General features: G+C 38.6%; 1 pseudogene; it reads right to left on the reverse strand.

Moving 5' to 3' along the window:
* Positions 1 to 3,931, reverse strand: part of LOC106590577 (zinc finger protein 850-like) — a 76,785-nt pseudogene extending 72,854 nt beyond the window's left edge.
* Positions 3,932 to 6,612: the final 2,681 nt, after the last annotated feature.

Genomic DNA, 6,612 nt, shown 5'->3' on the forward strand with positions numbered 1-6,612 from the left:
AACTCTCGTCTTCCTAAAACTCACTAGCTTCTAGAACACTCGTCTTCCTAAAACTCACTAGCTTCTAGAACTCTCGTTTTCCTAAAACTCACTAGCTTCTATTCCACTTGGAACGAGTCCAAACAAAACTAATCTCCAATACGGAAAAACGTGCAGTCAAAATAAATTGTGATCAAATGTACACCCCTTTGTTAATATGTATTGGCAATAATGAACTTAATGGTGAGGCATGGAATAATAAAAATGTATCTTTTGTCAGGCTGAATGTTTGAAATATGAGGTGATTTGAGTCATGCTTCTTCAGTAGTGGAATAAAGACAAATCGCGCTTGAATGTTGTCAAGAAATACTGGAGTGATGTAGGATTGTTAATAAAATTGATTATAGGCCAATTTATTATACTGCGTCCATGTGTATTTATTTATTTTAACCTTCATTTAACAGTTACCGAAAGGTTGCTGGATTGAATCCCTGAGCTGACAAGGTAAAATCTGTCGTTCTGCACCTGAACAAGGCAGTTAACATTTACGTCATTTAGCAGACGCTCTTATCCAGAGCGACTTACAAATTGGAGTTAACCCACTGTTCCCCGGTAGGTCATCATTGTTAATAAGTCAGTTAACCCACTGTTCCCCGGTAGGTCATCATTGTTAATAAGTCAGTTAACCCACTGTTCCTCGTTAGGTCAACATTATAAATAAGTCAGTTAAGAACAAATTCTGATTTACAATGACGGCCCAACGCTCTAACCACTAGGCTTCCTGCAAGGAACTTGAAATTAAGTTATTTTGAAGTCATTGAAAAAACTACCCGAAAATACATATTTTCAACTATAAAGTATATTGGATGTCGGGCATAGTCTTATTTTCAACATCTTTTCAATGACATTTTGCTAGGTGGGATAGCCCCAATGTCAAAACACAGTTTTAACGTGTCTAAATCAATAACCAACATGCAGAAACAGTTTGTGATTTATTGAAAACCTAAACATAACATGTACTATGTACACAAACATCTGCCACAATAATCATATTACTTGTATTTTTTTAAACAAGCACCTTATAAACTGCACAAGCACCAGAAACACTGTTGTTTTGACAAGTAGCAATAAATCAATGATATCCATTAGGGGGGAAATCAGTTGTACGTGCTGTTGAAACTAACACAACTAAAAAAACACATGGAAATGGGAGATATATTTTACCTCACTGGTTAGAGGACAACCTGAAGAAGACAGTCAGCTACATTTTGGAGTGATGCATTTAAATGTAGAGGTCGCTAAACAAAGGAACGCAACACTTATTTGTCATAGCTCATCAATATCATGTTGAAATCAATTGTACAACAGGAGATGAGGTTGCACGTCCTGTTAAAACTAACAGCTCAAAAACCACACGGAATCTGGGAATAATGTTTACATCCCTGGTTAGAGGACAACTTGTAGAAAACAGCTAGATACATTTTGATTCAAGTCCAACGCGATAAGTGTAACAAGTCTTTTGTTTGTCACTTTTTGTAAAAAAAAAAAATCCACTGTGTTAAATCTCCTGTTAAACACACAGATGAGAGTTCTAAGAACCCATCTAACAACCCCCAATTCTGATGCAATAACTGCATTATGGCATCATCTTGTCATTTGTGTTGTGACAATGTATTTTCTGATGTGTAATCAGATTTCTTTTATCAGAGTATCTCTTCCCACACTGATTACAGCTAAAAGGTTTCTCTCCTGTGTGTGTTCTCTGGTGTACAGCCAGATGACTAGATGTAGTAAAACGCTTCCCGCATTGAGCACAGCTAAAATATTTCTCTCCTGTGTGCGTTCTCTGGTGTACAGTCAGATGGCTAGATGTAGTAAAACTCTTCTCACATTGATCACAGCTATAAGGTTTCTCTCCTGTGTGTGTTCTCTGGTGTACAGTCAGATGGCTAGATGTAGTAAAACTCTTCCCACATAGATCACAGCTATATGATTTCTCTCCTGTGTGGATTCTCTGATGAATTTTAATGCCTGCTGAGGAGGTGAATCTCTTCCCACAGTCAGAGCAGCGGTGAGATTTCTTCCCTGTGGGTCTCCGCTGGTGTTTCTTGAGGTGTTCTGATCTGGAGAGACTCTTCTCTGCCTCGTCAGCATCATGAGGTTGTTGAGGCTCCCCAGAGGATCCACGATAGTCACGTCTCGCTCCTGTGTGAACAACAAAGTCAGACAGATGATTAAAGGCCCACAACAACAGAAATCCACTGCAAAAGGTGATACCCAGAGCGTACCCACGATGCTGTAGAACAACTGAAGTCTTTAATGAATGTTAAAATTATTTGACAATTGTCTTAAAACCTGTTGTGGATAGGGGGCAGTGTTTTCATGGCCGGATGAAAAAAACGTACCCGATTTAAACTGGTTACTACTCTTGCCCAGAAACTAGAATGTGCATATTATTAGTAGATTCCGATAGAAAACACTCTGAAGTTTGAATGGTGTCTGTGAGTATAACAGAACTCATATGGCAGGCAAAAACCTGAGAAAAAGTCAACCAGGAAGTGGAGGATTTGAGAAATATAGTTCTTTCTAGTCCCTTTAAAAACTACAGTATCTGTGGGGTTACGTTGCACTTTCTAAGGCTTCCTTCCATTGGCTGTCTAAAGCCTTCAGAAAGTGGTTTGAGCCTTCTCCTGTCACTGGGCAGATTATAGGAGCTCAGTTACTGAGTGGCCTGCCTGGCAAACAAAGGGATTGGATATGTGAGGTCACGCGAGCACGCTGTTCCTTCTTTTTCTCGTTGAATGAATATGCTATTGTCCGGTTTGAATATTATCGCATTTCTACCTTAAAAATACCATAAAGATTGATTTTAAACAGCGTTTGACATGCTTCTAAGTACAGTAATGGAACATTTTTACTTTTTGTGTCTCGAATTGCGCTCGCGCATTAGCCTTTGGCTAGTGACCTGAACGCACGAACATAACGGAGGTATTTGTACATAAACATTGATTATTTCGAACAAAAACATTTCTTGTGGAAGTAGCAGTCCTGGGAGTGCATTCTGATGAAGATCAGCAAAGGTAATACAATATTTCTAATACTAATTCTGAGTTTAGGTTGCCCCGAACTTGGCGGGTGTCTGAATAGCTCGCTGTGATGGCGAGCTATGTACTCAGAGTATTGAAAAATGTGCTTTCTCCGTAAAGCTATTTTAAAATCTGAGACAGCGGTTGGATAAAGGAGTAGTCTATCTATAATTCTTAAAATAATTGTTATGTATTTTGTCAACGTTTATGATGAGTATTTTTGTAAATTCACCGTAAGTTTTCGGTGGGAAATACATTTTCTGAACATAACGCGCCAATGTAAAATGCTGTTTTTGGATATAAATATGAACGTTATCGAACAAAACATACATGTATTGTATAACATAATGTCCTAGGAGTGTCATCTGATGAAGATCGTCAAAGGTTAGTGCTTCATTTCGCTGTGTTTTGGGTTTTATTGACACATGTCCTTCCTTGGAAAATGGCTGTGTGATTATTTTTGTCTATGTACTCTCCTAACATAATCTAATGTTTTGCTTTCACTGTAAAGCCTTTTGAAATCGGACAATGTGGTTACATCAAGGAGAAGTGTATCTTTAAAATTGTATAAAATAGTTGATGGTTTGAGAAAATTGAATTGTGGTATTTTTGTTGTTTTTGTATTTCGCGCCATGCGATTCCATTGGCTGTTGGCTAGGGGTTCCGCTAGCAGAACGTCTGTCCTCAACAGGTTTAAGACAGTCAAGTGAGCAACAATAGTCATATTGTCTTGTTTTCACATTAGTAGCAACATCGATGAATGTAGGCTAGAAGAAAGTTATTCATATTTCTCTCCTAAGCAGTGTGCCAGACGGCTTTTGGTCTCCAATATAGGCCCCTTTCTGTGTTTGCTAAAATTACGGCATGAGGGCGATGTACACTCAATTTGGTTGCAATCTCCCTGCTAATGAGGAAACTGCTTGTTATGGATGTAGTATATCTGGTAATGAGGAAACCACTAGTTATGGATGTAGTATATCTGGTAATGAGGAAACCACTAGTTATGGATGTAGTATATCTGGTAATGAGGAAACCACTAGTTATGGATGTAGTATATCTGGTAATGAGGAAACCACTAGTTATGGATGTAGTATATCTGCCTGGAGCAAAAATGGCGAGCGAAGACTTTCGTTTTTGACAATATATTCTGAATATTACAGCGCAAGATCAGAAGTGCTTCTCAAGAAAACTCACATTAAGCTCTGTGTCTATTCACTAATTCACCACCGTGGGGGAAACTCAGGGGAGTTCTCATAGGCTGAAAGCATTTACAGGTTGCTTATGAGTGCATTTCACACTACTTTGGATTATAATTGTAAGGCTCGTTTGAATGTCCTGCTTAATAAAATGTTTGTTTTATTGTTGCAAATCAACTGCTTTATACTTAAAAAAACACTTCTACCAGTAAAATGTTATTTGGCTAGCTTTGCCATCAGCCTGACAATGAGGGTTTGTACACCAAGTGTTTAACAAATTGGTCCATAACTTCACCTAACAACATAGACCTACTGTAGGACCCACAACTTCCCCTAACATTAACATAGACCTACTGTAGGACCCATAACTTCACCTAACAATAACATAGACCTAGGACCATATATTTAATATTTCAGGTGAAACAAGGAAACTAAAATGTCTTTGTCATGACATTTCATAACCAGATAATTTTGTGAATAATCCCACTAGGCTACTCTGTAATGAGTTGTCATTCTAAATGTCCTGAATAAAGGAAAATAGCTCTGTGTGTTGTACAATAGCCTATCCATCAAGGAACATTTCTCTACACATTATGAGCTAAGTATCTCCGTTTCCAAACAGACTAACGAGACCCTACTGTAAATCAACCAGACAATAACACATTATAAACATCAATTTGTTAGGGATGTTGGATCCAACATGGAGCACAGCATGACTGTCTTTACCAGAGTAATGAATGAAGAAGCACTTTGGTTGTTGTTGCATGTCGTGATGTTTGTCATGTGACTGTCATTCAGAAAATGATTTCCTGGATCAGCTGATGATAGTTGAACATGTGACTGTAACTAAACAGCTACAGTATTAAGAATGATGTGTAATTATTGAAGAACTGCGTTAATGACAGTATCCATTTGGGTGTTGTCAATAAAGTTAAGGTGACTCTCGGTTAGAACCATTGGATTTAGTAAACTGAAATTATTTTGGATTTCTGTGCCCATGAAAACTGTTTTTCCAGCGTAAAATAAGGAGACACTAAATGTTACGTAGTTAAAGTGCATTTCAGAGATCTGAATATAAAAAAAAACTGTCCGACAGCAAGATCCAGTATTTAAGTTGAAGTTCATTATATGACAACCTTAACGTTATGACTATAACTACTGTTCCCTGAAGGAGGGAAACTAGGTACAACATATTATTAAATTCACACCTCGCTGGAAGCCCCGCATTCCACAGGTGATGAGCGTGAGACTCGGATATATTCCTTAAATTATTTAATCGTATTTATTTTATTTAATACCTCACTTCACCGACCCAGGAAGTGGCGGTGCCAAACAGGTGTTGTAACTCGTTCATAACTGGCATGCAGATCGGTAGACATGGTAAGATAAATTGGCACTTCAAATGGAAATGGAAAAGGTTTGCCGATTTTACCGGAAACTTCAGGAGCATAACGTCAGAATTTACGAAGGCCAGCAGCAGGTGGGGAATTGGTTATTTTCATCTCTGGCTTCCTCAAGTCATTAGTGTGTGTTAATTATTTAATCAAACGCTTGAAGCATCAGTTCAGTTCAGGTTCTGCACATACAGTTGATTTTATTAAACACATGGGGTGTGTCTATATGGAAAAATACACGTCATAACATTTCAACCAATCAATTGGTTGAAAGAAAATAAATGTTTTTTTTAAATATCTGGAACAGCCCTAGAACATACAACAACATGCATTCAGACCCTGCATTTCAGACAATACCTCATAATGACAACACTATACCCCATAAAAGTGTGAAAAAAGTTTACCAGTGGTTGTATCTCTGTAGGTCATGCCAGTAGGTTACAGTAGGTTGTATCTCTCTAGGTCATGCCAGTAGGTTACAGTAGGTTGTATCTCTCTAGGTCATGCCAGTAGGTTACAGTAGGTTGTATCTCTCTAGGTCAAGCCAGTAGGTTACAGTAGGTTGTATCCCTCTAGGTCATGCCAGTAGGTTACAGTAGGTTGTAACTCTAGGTCATGCCAGTAGGCTACAGTAGGTTGTAACTCTAGGTCATGCCAGTAGGCTACAGTAGGTTGTATCTCTCTAGGTCATGCCAGTGGGTTACAGTAGGTTGTATCTCTCTAGGTCATGCCAGTAGGATACAGTAGGTTGTATCTCTCTAGGTCATGCCAGTAGGCTACAGTAGGTTGTAACTCTCTAGGTCATGCCAGTAGGTTACATTAGGTTGTATCTCTCTAGGTCATGCCAGGAGGCTACAGTAGGTTGTAACTCTCTAGGTCATGCCAGTAGGCTACAGTAGGTTGTATCTCTCTAGGTCATGCCAGTAGACTACAGTAGGTTGTAACTCTCTAGGTCAT

This window comes from Salmo salar, chromosome ssa02, assembly GCF_905237065.1.
Source record: "Salmo salar chromosome ssa02, Ssal_v3.1, whole genome shotgun sequence".
Classification (NCBI taxonomy): domain Eukaryota; kingdom Metazoa; phylum Chordata; class Actinopteri; order Salmoniformes; family Salmonidae; genus Salmo; species Salmo salar.